General features: G+C 41.0%; 2 long non-coding RNA genes across 4 annotated transcripts in view; one reads left to right on the top strand and one right to left on the bottom strand.

Annotated features, from left to right (window-relative positions):
• LOC109451501 (uncharacterized) overlaps positions 1 to 13,724 on the top strand; it is a 68,555-nt gene that overhangs the window by 35,952 nt on the left and 18,879 nt on the right. For all 3 annotated transcript variants that reach the window (XR_016019796.1, XR_012490384.2, XR_012490387.2), the window contains exon 2: positions 3,144 to 3,193. This is a non-coding gene — a long non-coding RNA (uncharacterized LOC109451501). The remainder of the gene's footprint in view (positions 1 to 3,143; positions 3,194 to 13,724) is intronic.
• On the bottom strand, positions 2,124 to 10,000 carry LOC109451500 (uncharacterized). Its single transcript, XR_012490368.2, has 3 exons — positions 9,736 to 10,000; positions 4,173 to 4,357; positions 2,124 to 3,760 (listed from the first exon to the last, which is right to left on the bottom strand). It is a non-coding gene; the product is annotated as an uncharacterized LOC109451500 (long non-coding RNA).

The raw sequence follows: 13,724 nt of genomic DNA, 5'->3' as shown, positions 1-13,724 counted from the left end.
TCAATACTATTTTATATTAATTTCAGGTGGACATCAGAGTGGTTAGACACTTATGTAATTTAAGAAGTGACCCCCTGACTAGTCTAGTGCCCACCTGGCACTATAAATAGTTATTACCATATCATTCATTATATTCCCTATGCTGTACTTTACATCCCCATGACTGTTTTGTAACTACCAATTTGTACTTCTTAACCCCTTCATTTTTTTCATCCTGTCTCCAACCCCCTCCCATCTATCACCCCAACAAATCTAGTACCCGTCTGACACCTTACATGGTTATTACAATATCATTGACTACATTCCTTACAGTATACCCTACATCACTATACAAATTTGTAACAACCAATTTGTATTTCTTAATCCCTTTCTCTTTTTTCACCCATACCTCCAACCCCCCTTCCATTGGGCAATCATCAAAATGTTCTCTGTATCTATGAGTTTATTTATGGTTTTTTTTATTATTTATTTGGTGCTTTAGATTCCACATATAAGCAAAATTACAATGAGTCAGCATGGGGGAGCAGCAGAGCTCACCACACCAATCAGATTCAGATTTGGCCTTTGGGGGTGGGCTCAAGACAGGAGAGATGGCGGCCACCTGCCAGCTACATGGAAAGAGGACCCCACACAGGGAAAATGGTGACTGTCCTCAGCCCTGGTCCCACAGCCACACACCTCAGCCCCCCGCCCCACATGCCTCCGACACCCCCCAGGTCACTGTCCCTTTGCTGGAGCCCAGAGTGAGTGTCTTACAAGCAAATGCGTCTGTGTGGGGGCCATTTAAGAGGACGTCTGGGTTTCCCGCAGCCTTCTATCCCACCCAGGCGGTCGGAATCCCCACTGTTTTTCACAGCCAGATGTTGTGGGGGCTCCTCTTCCCGGCACCAGTACTTCGGGCTGGGGAACTTGGTGTGGGCCTAGGGACCCTTGCTCCTTTGGGGGGAACCTCCATAGCTGAGATATCCCTCCTGATTCTCAACTGCCACATGGAGGTTTGAGGCCAGTCCAGTTCACATCTCCACCCCTCCTACCAGTCTCGATGTCGCTTCTTTATGTCCTTAGTTATAAAACTTCTGTTTGGCTAGACTTCAAATGATTCTCCAGGTTGACTGTTCTATAACTTAGTTGTAAGCTTAATGTGTTCACAGAAGAAAGCAGGCAGAGTGTTTATCTACTCCACCATCTTGGATCCTCCTAGAATGAGTTGTATACTCTTGACAATCATTATTTGGCTCCGCCATTTATTTCCACCCTCACTGCTGTCCCCTCCTGCCATAGATCCCTTCCTGCCATCACACTGTGCTGTTACAACATCTCAACCATGGGGAGCCTTCACGTCTCTCCATCTGGGCTCTCTGGCTGTGACTGGGCTGGACCAATCTCCTTCTGCCTGCAAGGTCTCCCACTGGGAAGCCTTCCTCAACCTCCCCCACTGCACCTCTCTGGGTGTCCACAGCTTCCTTCATGCTGGTATACATACATACAAATATATGCAGTGGCTCTCCCCTTATGTGAGGTTTCACTTTCTGCAGTTTCAGTTACCTGCAGTCAACCATGGTCTGAAATTATTAAATGAAAAATTCCAGAGATACACAATTCATACGTTTCATCACACGCTCTGAGTAGTGTGATGAAATCTCCAGCCATTGTGCTTCTCCATCCTGCCTGGGCTGTGACTCAGCCCTTTGTCCAGCATAGTCACACTGTAGACATTCCTGGCCCAGTAGTCACTTAGTGGCCTTCTGGGTTATCAGGGAGAGAGAGAGACCACTTTCACAGAACTTTTATTACAGCATATTGTTGTCATTGTTATATTTTATTATCAGTTAGTGTTGTTAATCTCTTACTGTGCCAAATTTATAAATTAAAGTTATCAGAGGTATGTATGTATAGGGAAAAACAGTATATATAGGGTTCAGGGCTATCTGAGGTTTCAGGCATCCACTGGGGGTCTTGGAACGTGTCCCCACAGACAAGGGGAGACTACTATATATGCATATGTACAAAATGTATATACATACATACATGGATGTTCATGTATATAAGCATATATGTTCATGTATATACATTAAACATAGCCTACATTTGTATATGTAAACTGTGAGTACCATACAGGTGGGAATGTTTTGTTTACCTTTATTTAGTCTTTGTACAATTTATCTATGTGGAATATATATACAAATATTAAGCATTGTTCAAAAGCAGATGTATAAAAATACATAATAGGTATTTAAAATAAATGCATAATTTTATATTGCTACATAAAAATAGAAATAGTTTACAGAGACATGTCAATATACAAATATGTCAGCATACAAATGAATATTCACAAATACATTTTTTCCACATGAAAAACTGAATTTGTCCCACATCAGGAAGGGGAGGATTTGAAATGCTGTCTCTGTGTTAAGCTAGATTTCCACAAATACATGTCTATTTCTGAATTCTCTATTTTGTTCTATTAATACATGTCCTTTCTTATGCCAATATCACACTATTTTAATTATAGCTTTATAATGTGTTCTGACACTTGGTAAGATAGTTTCCTTCTCATTTTTAAAAAAATGTCATTGCTATTCTTGCATATTTTCTTTTCCATATAAACGTGATAATCAAGTTCTAATAAATTCCTGCTGGAATTTTGATTGAAATTACATTGGATTTCTAGATTAATTCGGGTGAAAATTGATGTCGTATGAAAGCAAAACTTCCCATCCAGAAACTTTCTATTTGTCTATTTGGATCTTTAGGTTTTCCAGTTCGATGCAGTTGATTTCTTTATGTAGGTATAGCACATTTCTTGGAAGGGTTAATTTAGTGTGTTTGATAGTTTTTGTTGTTATAAATGAGATGCTTTACAAAAATCTTTTTTATAGTGGTAGGTTTCAAAAGTATATACAACTTGAGAGAATAAGGGACTCCTTTGTCCCCAACCCCAACCTTCTACAATTATTAACTCATAACTAGTCTCTTTTTCTCTCTCCCCCACCTCATCCCCCCTCCCTGCTCAACTATTTTGAAGCAAATCCTGGATTAAATTTCATTGACTTTTTCATGTTGATTTTTGGCCTGACAACGTCTTTAATTTTCTTATTAGTTTTAATAACATGTAGTTACTTTACCTCACCTTTTTTTTTTAGGTGGAGTCTCTTTTTATCTCTCCAGTCTTCAACATGTTACCGAACACAAGGTAAGTCATTAATACTTCGTTGCTCCACAAAGAAATTTGTTCCTAACTGTCATGATTACATCTCTCAGGTGGCCATGTGCCCCACTGAGGTCATTCAAACCCCTAGTGTCATGTGACACTGATGGGTAGTTCCTCCCAGTAAACAGCAGGCTTCAACTTATGCTCAGGTTTAGTAGGGCAGTGCCGGCCTCCTATGCTGTTTCACATTCCACAGACAATGCAGCCCTTGGCCATCAGGAAAACATCCAATAGTTTGGACCAGCCTCCCCCCAACCTCTCTGGACTCCCGGGTCTCAGTACTCAGAGATGTGTGCCTTGGGTTCATTCTCGAAGAGCAGCAGCAGCAGCAAAAGTGGGCCAAGGTTCACCTGAGCACAGCCTGGCTAATCATTTATGGAGCGTTTCTACTGCTCAGAACCTGAATCTATTATTCAGCCTTAAAGCCGGAATAAAATATGCAAATGCAGCATGTAGGAAGTGCACACACAGCACACATCATACTTCAGTGTTGGCAACTGCTGGGCCCACCAGAGTTCCAGAAAGAGGGAAATGCTTCATTTCTTCTGCCTGCAAATATATAGAAAGAGATGCAAAACTCAGTTATGGCCCTGGCACGTCTTATACAAAAGCTCCAGGCCAATTGTCTATCTGCAGACCTGACCTTCAGAGATGCCCTCATCAGCACACAGCACACACAAGCTCTGCTTCCAGGGAGCTTCAGGGGTCCCCCAAAGAGGTAAACTACGTTCTTTGGTGTCAGTTTCAAATGCAAGGATGTGCCCTTCTCAATCCCATTCCCCTGTAAAATAATCTCTTACGGACGCCATCCACACATTAGTATAAACCCCCTTGCGATATTCTTGAACATTTAGGGTTATCTCTTCCTGCTATTTACTGGGTAAAATAAACATGCCTTTACTCTGATGTTGAACTCTGTCAGGTAACTCGCTGAGGAATGCTCTATGCTTGCCTTACTCACCCCGTCAGGATTTTCGGGTCTCATCCATAACACAGCCTTGAGAGTTCTCCCTTTGAAAAGCTGGCGCTCCCGACAACTCCCATGGCGCCCTCAACTACAACTTGTCCGTGGTTCTTCTCCGGGCCTGGTGTGGCTTTCTTTGGTTCTCTCATCTGAAATAGAACCAGCTTGGTCATTTGCCCATGCTGGGAAGATTTATCGTCATTTCAAAAGCAGCTGTTGTTTAATGAAAAGAGGGCTGAATCTGAAATCCCCAAATATGAGTTCAGGGCCTGCATGCACATCTTATTATTGGAGCCACCCTGGTGGAGTCAGTTTACACACATCCTAGATTGTTCAGTGGCTGCATCGGTGACATGGGGATAAGAGTTATCTCAGAGTCTTATTGTGGAATCAGACAGGGTGATGAGTGGGGAAGTATCTGACAAGGTGATACCAATGTCACTGGAGCCGAATCCAGCTGACAAGCGCTGGAGGAGAGTACTGGTTGTTAAAATGGCGAAGTACTTCGCTGCTCTTCCAAGCCCCCCTCGCCCCACTTCCTGGGGCTCCTCACTGCTCTGACCACCCCAAACCCCAGCCTACCCCTCCCTCCCTCCCTATTTCCTCTGTCTGGCGACCAAAGGGTTAATGCCTGGCACTAGTCACGACACTCACAATTCTATGCCTTTGGCTCTGAGCAACACACATTTGTTTCCAGCATTAACTAGAGCTTAGCCCCAGTGTTAAAAATTAGAAAATGCAGAAATTGAAATTGGCCACTTAGGTAAATTTCCTCTCCCTCTCTCTGAGAGTATGAAGCACTCCTTCTACCTTCTGGGTAAGAGGAACTGAATATCACAGCCCTGATCTCATTTGCTCCACTAGACTATTTCGTTTGGTAGAGGAAGGCTAAATTATGTGTTTTGAAATTCCCTGTGGCTGCAATTCAAGGAACTATAATTAAGCCCCAGTAGTATCAAAGCGTCGAAAATATTTTTCTTGCAATTATCCTATGGTTTTTAAACTATTCAGGGTTTTGACTTTTCTGACAGCAGTGTAGATAACACATCAAAACTCTACGCATGCTTGTTAAACAGACAATGAAAGGAGCACATTTTCTTATGTTGAGAGATGTTATATTAGTTTCCTAGGGCAGCTGTAACCAATGATCGAAAACTTTGTGGCTTATAAACAAGGGAAATTGGTTATTTGACAATTTTGGAGGTTGGAAGTCTAAAATCAAGGTGTCAGCAGGGCTGTGCTCCCTCTGCAGGCTCTGGGGAAGGTCCTTTCTCAGCGTCTGGTGGCTTCAGGTGTTCGTTCCTTGGCTTGTGGCAGCGTTACTCCAATGTCTTCACATGACCATTTTGTTCCTGCCTGTCTGTTTCAAATCTTCCCCTGACTTTTTGTTCTCTTAAAAAGACATCTGTCTTTGGACTTAGGGCACCCCCTAAATTCAGGAGGATCTCATCTCGAGGCCCTTAACCTAGTTATATTGCAAATTATTTTTTCAGTTAAGGTTGCATTCACAGATACTGGGAGTTCAGGTTTAGTCGTATCTTGGGGCCACAATGTAATTGACTACAGATATATATTTAAAAACCTGAGGAAAGTACTGAAGGGATTGATAACAGCGGTTATCTGTTTGGAGAGAGAGGTGGGATTCAGGGGGAAAGCAACAGGGAAAGAAAAGACAATTTTATGTCTATTTCATTTTTAAATTATTTAAAGTTTTAAGCCCAGAAAATTGGTTACTTGTTAATATTAGATAAACACATTTAATTTAAAAATAGAAGTTTATCAGTTATGATGGCAGCTTAGATCTTCAATGTAATTAAAGCCTAAAGACAGAACGTGAATTCCTGCCCATTGCGATGAAACATAGCATTAAGATTTTTTTAATAAAAGGAAGTTGGAGATTTTAAAAGTTGGTACTCATTTGTACATATAGCAAGTGAAATATCAGCAAAAAGGTGTAGAAAAATAAAATTACACTGGTCTGATTTTCGTTACGAGTCCCATTGTCATTTGCTCACGTGTGCACATACGTGCATGGTTGTTTGTACATGCCCAGTCACTCACTTAATATTTATTGAGCAGCTACTATGTGCCAGCTACCCTCCTAGTCATTTCAATGTAAAATGAACAGAATGAACAATAAGCCCTGCTTAAAGGGAATTTATCATCTCATGTAATCCTTATAACAACCCTGAAAGTGGTCATTTATTGAAAACCTCATGTTGCAGATAAGGAAACTGGCTGATGGAGGTTTCTTGCTAAAGGTCAAATAGCTAGAAAACGACAGACCTGTGACTTGAACCAAGAGCTGTCTGACTTCAGAAACATCATCATACTTCACTGCACGAGAGGTCAAATTACAATTATAAAGTTATTTATTGAGTATGGAATTATACTGATGGGAACTTAATAAATTTTTGGAGAAATTTATTTTTGGAGAAATAAATTTCTCGAAAAAATGTATTAGTATTTTTATTTTATAAAGCTTAAAATACATTAAAATAAACATTATAAAATGGAAAATAGAAAAAAACACACACACCTCTTAGTACTCTAGTCCAGAGACAAATGGCTTGTAAAGAGCTTGTTTTTGTTCTATTTATATAAATGAGTAAATATTTATACTGTCAGAACGTAATCGGGATGTTATTATGGTCATCTTGACATGTACACTGCTAAATATTCTTTTAAAAACAGACTTTTCACTGCCTGAAAAAAATACCATCCAATCCCAATGATGTAATCTATTTACCGATCCTGTATTACTGGACATTTAGGTTGTTCGTAATTTTTTTTTGCTGTTATAAATAACTCAGGAAGAAAATCCTGCTGTGTGTTTACATAGTTCCATCAGTTGGATAATCTAAGAACTACTGTCATTGATTGCTTCATCTCTATTTGCCTAAGAAGGGAATTGCTGCTTGAACAGATATCACCTCACCTGGAAGTGCTAAGGACATTCACACGCTCTTTTTGAGGGTTAATTTATCTAAACTCCAGATGTCTTTCCTCCTTTTGCTCTAAAACGATAGCATCAATAACAACCATTCACCTTAATTGTGTCAGGCTCCTAGCTGCAAAAAACATAGAATGGTGGCAATTATGCTGAGTAATGAGGGGTACAGTACGAGGGTAAGTGTGGTAATAAGTGAAGTTTCAGCCACATATCCAGGCCTCATGTGAAAGGCAGAAACTGTGGTAGAGCTCAGACCACATAGACATGGAAATGGGAGGTCATCAGAAGCTCAGGAAAATTCTAGATAAGTCGGGTTCAGAAGTTTGTGAATTGTCTTGACAGTGTTTTGTTTGTGGCTCAGATATTTTTTCCCTCTGCTTCTTCTCTTGGTACTTAGTGACTGATGCTTCTGTCATTGCTACATCTCTGTTTAAATTCCCAACAGAGAGACTGATTGGCCAAGCTAATCTGATCCTTGTCACTGAGGAGCAGGGCCACTGTTGTGAATGTGTGAGACCTGTGTGATACAGGAACCTTGCACTCAGCAGCCCCCGGGCTTGGTTTATGCTCTGCTGCTCAAAATGATTAATAGTAATTTTGAACTTGGGTTTTGTAAGCGAAACCCCGTGGGACAAGGGACCACATGTGTGAGCAGAGGAGGCGCATACAACACTCACGTCCCCATTCACGTATCACCTTTGTGATGCCCCATGAGCACGGAATGGGAGTTCTGAGAGACTCAAAATGAGTACAAGGCAAGTTGTAATCCTCTTACATGTATGACTGTTAAGGGCAGGGAGACAGAGATGACCCCCAAAAGCCATACTTTCCATTAGTTCCAGAACTTGCTTCAAATGCAGGGAGAAGTCAATGGTTTTGTGAGAAACACAAATGACCAGGGAATCCTGTCATACCCTTTCTTACTCATGTTATTTCTTTGTATTAGCCAAACATTCAAGCTGAAAAGGGTGGCAAAGAAGGAAAAGACGTTAGTGGGAAACCATTTTTTTCCTTTTAGTCCTTTCTTATTCATCAGTAAGCTGAAAGCAGAGTGTTAGATTATGCGTGTATAAAGAAGTGGAATAAAATCAGTTGAATTCATGTTTTGCAGCATTGTCAATGTTCTGGTAAGAAGCAAATAGATATGCATGAGTGAGCTAGAAAATATAAATTGTGTAATGTTGGATATTCAGCAAATGAATTAAATGCTCTTACATTTGCCTTTATGCAGGAATTGCACAATATAGAGAAGAATGGTAAAATTCATGGTACAAATTTTAAATTTTATTTTTCCCTTACTTATAATAAAATGACATTAAATAGCAAATAAAAACCTCCAGAGACTGAGGAAGACAGGAAAAAGCTTTAGAGGGAGAATGCCACATGACAGACAATGGAGGCAGAGATTAGAGTGGTGCATCCATATGGAACACCTAGGATGGCCAGCAACACCAGAAGCCAAGAAAAAGGCATGGAAAAGTTTCTTCCTTAGAGCCTTCAGGCGGGAGCATGGTCCTCGTGACAACCTGACTTCTGACTTCTAACCTCCAGAACTATGAGGAAATAAATTTCTGTTGTTTCACATCAAAAAAAAAAAAAAAAAAGGGAAAACAAAGAAAAAGGAAAAAGCTTTATATTTTATTATATTTAATGACATTTTCTCCCTGCTTTTTGAACAAATGAACCCACATTATTTATTTTGAATGAAAATTGTGTAACTCTCTGCCCCCAGTTGTATCACAGGGTTTTCATGACCTTATAGAGCAAAGGGAGGTACGACGTGGTTGGGGGGCTGGGGGTGTGGCCACCTGTGGTCCAATCAGTTTGTGGGCTAAGGGTCACATGACAGAAAACATGGCTGCCTCTGCATTAACCTGGGGCGACTTCCCTGAGTAGTTTTCCTTAGGAGGAAAGGCAATTTTTTTAAAGCAGTAATATTTTGGCAGTCTCCCCCACCTGCCTTCACATGTGGGTGCATTGCTATGTTTTAAACAATATATCTTTCCTCAGCCTATTATGCGTAAGAGTGTCATTTTTAAACTGCTTCTGAGAAACTGTTAAATTGGGCGTCACCTCCCTTTTCATTGGCCTAAACTACACCTTTCATGTACTAGGCTTCACATTGCTTAGACAGTAACGGATTATTTTGAGTAAAGGCAAAAAATGAAATGGTTTGAGGACATTTACACATTTCAGGTGACTCAGCACAGTGAATTATTCCAACAACAGAACGTCCACGTAGTCTCTCTGAAGAAAGATTCTCTTTCCTAGGCAGCAGGTTCTGACTTTAGCACTTCCTGAGCACAAAGGACTGAAGCTGCAGAAACCTTCCCTCCCTGGCTCTTTTCCCGGTGTTGCCGCACAGGGCTGCTCCCAGCCTGGGCATCATGACCACCCACATCGGGTTGTGCAAGTCTGTGCATTGGCCCAGGCACCCACCTCCACCCACCTGCACACCTACACACTCCGTGCAACCAGAATTGCAATCAGGGACTGTTGATCCCATCTCAAATGCCAGTAACAGAGCAGAAAGCCCAAAGTTTGCTGGGAATGTGGGCTTTCCTCTTCCATGAAGTCCCCCAAGAACAAATTTTCTGGAAGACTCACCGTCCCAGAGGCTCCACAGCTCTTGACAACCTCTCCTCTTTCAGGGCAGAAGTGCAAACCGGGACTCACGATTTTCTCCACCAGGTTCCATAGAGAGTTGATCTCACCAGGTGAGGTAATAGAGATATCTGCAGGGGAGGGGAGACCTGGTGACCTCTCTGTAATCCCAAGGTTTGCTTTCCCTGGTTTTTGTAATCTGTCTTCAGCTCTTTGAACTGCATCCAAGCAACTAGCTCATGACATCATAATTGCTCACCCGGGACAAGGGCAGATATCTGATTTTATACCATGAAGTGCAGTGCACCTGGTACCACATAATAGCTCTGCTAAGAGGTACATTACATCAGCTGTGATTCATTTCTGTGATCTGGTTCTAGGCCAGAATCTGATAACATGAACCAAGTACTTCTACTGCTAGAAGATGCCGATTGGAAAAAAACAAAACAAATCTTTGCTTTTCCTTTTGACTTTAGTCTTAAACTATACATACACATATATACTAAATACTGTACATGAGTTTTAAACAACAACAACAAAAGAAGCCAAAACAAAAACAACCCCTCCCCAAACCCTCAAGGGAATAGAATCTAAACTATATTTAATCACGCTGAACTTAGATGGGACTTCAGGGTCACTTGCAAGCTGGGCCAAGCAGCATATGAAATCAGTGAGATAGGCTCTGATGCATTTTAGCTGCCTGAACTTAGGCAAATGATTCAAACTCTCTGGGCTGAAATGTCCTTATTTGTGAAACAAGGATGGCAGTGCCTATCTCAAAAGTTGTTGTGAGGCTTAAAGTAAATAATAAAGGTCCCTTACTCGGTGCCTAGTACACAGTCTGGCTCAATACATGTTGTTTTTTTCCTCCTTTTCGACCATGGAAAATTCTAATGTGATACACAGAGTAGGTTTCTCATGCCTCTGCCTGGCCACCTCTCTCACTGTGTGGCAGCTGGGCGTTGTTGAGATTCGCTCCTCTGGGGCTTGGGACATGTATTGATTGCACTCAATCAATTATAGTTACCTATTCCTTTTCCTGCCAGTGTGATTGGTTCTGAACACTGCAGCCCAAAGCCAATCAGCATTTGTTAGTCACCTGACCATGGGGATTGGTTGAGGGGTGGCCCAATCAGCTGAAAGCTCAGTGACTTATTTTTGAACCTCTGGATGTGGGCAAAGCAGCTGAAGCCCTGCTAGAAGCCATCTTGTGACCTTGAGATAAACCAGCTGGAGGACAAAGCCAGAGACAGAAAAAGGTGGAACAGACAAAATCTCCAAGAAACAGGCGGGAGCCCTGCTTTTATAAAGCCTGTGCTGGACTTACCATTCTGCCACCCTTCAATGTACAAACTACCTCTCTGAGCTTTCGTAAGAAGAGAGAGCCGTTGGTACTCACCCTGAGGTTTGGATCCAGAACTACAGCTTGGCAAGAATGCAGTTGCATCATGCAGGACCTGTTCCAGCATTTCCAACAACTGAATCTTTCCTAATGGATTTTTGACACCAAACCCTCCACCCTAGCACAAGAGTGAAACTTGAGTTTTAGACAATACTCAGTTGTGTACAGCTGCTTCTATTTTCCCTGATGGTGGGACCTCCTGCAGAATTGATGCACCTCTGTAATCACTCCAGACCATGAGAGTTGGCACAATACTTTTGAGAGCATACCATTTAACCCAGTAATCTAATTTCTATATACATCCCCTGAGACATAGCTCTAAAGAACAAAACCTTTTTGTGTAACTGTTATTGCAGCATTATACATGTACATGTTTTAATGGAAATTATAAAAGCATCACAATTAGTTGTAAACACTCTGGTAGCAGAAAGAGACATAAAGTGAAATATATCAGTACATTCCTGCCATATGACGTTCCTCTCTGATCTTCTTCTCAGAGGTAGCCACTGTTAACAGTATTATTCTAACATTTTTATTTACGTAAAAGAATATATTGGAGATATTTTTGTAACAGTCCTTATTTGAGTTTTGAAAAGATTTAAGGGAATACTGAAATAATAAGGGGATCCATGAAATCATACTGCTAACAACCAACCAACCAACCAACCAACCAACCAACCAATCAATCAACCAATCAATCAACCAACCAATGAATCTTGAAGCAACTAAATGCCATCAATATGGGACTAGAAAAGTGAATTTGCTATCATCTAATGGAATGCTATACATACCTAAAAATGAATGAAGAAGACCTACATGTACTAAAATGGAAAGATGTCTAAGGTATGCCATTAAGGGAAAAAGCAAGTTAAAAGTAGTATGTACAATAATATCCCTTTATAGTACAATAATGTCGTGTTGTATACTATACTATTACTTAACCTCATGTTCTGCAAACTTGCTATAATCACTTATTAGTTCCAGGAGGATTTTTTTTTTTTTTTTTTTTTGCCAATTCTTTCAGGTTTTCTACATAGATGATTACATCATCTACAAACAAAGACAGTTTTATGCCTTTCCTCCCAATCTGTGTACCTTTTATTTCCTTTTCTTGCTTTCTCACATTAATAAATACTTCCAGTCCAGTGTTGAAGAGGAGTGGTGAGGATGGACATACTTGTCTTGTTAGGGTCTTAGTTGGAAAGCTTCTTGTTTTTCACCATTAGGCATGATGATCACTGTAGGGGATTTTTGTAGATAGTTTTTATCAAGTTGAGAAAGTTCCCCTCTATAGAAATAGTCTGCTGAGAGTTTCTTAAATCATGAATGTCTGTTGGATCTTGTCAAATGCCTTTTCTGCCTCTGTTGACGTGATCGTGTGCTTTTTCTTCTTTAGTCTGTTGATGTCATGGACAAAAAAAAGGGCTCTGTAATAAATCTCAGTGAGAGTATCCTCACAGGGTGATCTGATCATAAATTCCTAATTAGACAGGTCATGGTGGGTTGTCACGCCCCCTGCCTATAAAAGTTTTATTTTTGCCTTAAGCAAGCCCTGTGCAAGCCCTGTCCATTGTTCTAGGTTAATACACCTTTGAAATGCCTCTTTTTCAGACCCTTCAGAGGGAACACATAATCTTGTTAACCACCCTGTAATCCAATCCCCCTCTTGCTTTCTCCCACCTCTATGTAATCTTCCTTATTTCCTCCTAAATTCCAAATGCATAAAAGAAGCTGTCATGCTCTGGAACATTTGAGATCTTTCTTCCTGGTATGTCATCAGTTTGGCTCAAACAAACTCCTATAAAAATTCTCTACAGGTTTGGACATTCTTACGTCAACAATGTGGTGGACTATTGTACTATTCTTTCATTTGCTTTGTGAAAATCAATAAACAGCAACCTCATTTAAAATGGAGTCAGGAGCTAAAAGAAAACTCTCATCCATGTGTCACTCATCACACACAACTGACCCCAATAGGAAGGGAACTACTTTCCATCTCCGACAGGCAGCCATGCTACTTTTCAACCCCAGCAGGAGGAAGAAGAGATTCCTCCTTGCCCAGTAACCGACCAGCCAATGAGAGACTGACAGAACTCAGCCAATGAAAAATCACTATGTTTTGAACTTTCAGTTTCCTCCAATGAGCTCTTTGTTTACAACCGCTCCTCCCAAGTCCATTAAAGAGCATTCTTCTCCTTTGTGTCTCTGGACCTGCACCTGGTTCGGCATTAGACCCCATGGTTAGAATTGCAATTCTTTGTTCTTCCCAGATAAACCCATTTTGCTGGAGAAATATCTGGCTGTCTGTTTAAGGTCAACAGCTTCCATAAGTCGAGGTATTTTTAGATAAGTCTTGATATTTTGGATATTTTTGGAGTATAAGTCTCAGAATTTATGCTCAAGTATTAATTTCTGGGTGTCAGAAGGAGTATGGGGAGAGGCTGTCTAGTGCTGCAGCGGTGCTACTCCCTGTTGCTAAAGCAGCTGGTCAGCCTTCCTCCTTTGTCTCTGCAGCGCTGGTACCTGACTGGCTAAGGAACTCTCTGTACATGTGTACAATTTTCAGTAAGTCCAAAGAATCTGGAAGAAA

This window comes from Rhinolophus sinicus, chromosome 17, assembly GCF_057876585.1.
Source record: "Rhinolophus sinicus isolate RSI-liver-muscle chromosome 17, RSI-T2T, whole genome shotgun sequence".
Taxonomy (NCBI): domain Eukaryota; kingdom Metazoa; phylum Chordata; class Mammalia; order Chiroptera; family Rhinolophidae; genus Rhinolophus; species Rhinolophus sinicus.
Note: the sequence above shows the minus strand (reverse complement) of the source record. Positions and strands in the feature narration are given on the sequence as shown.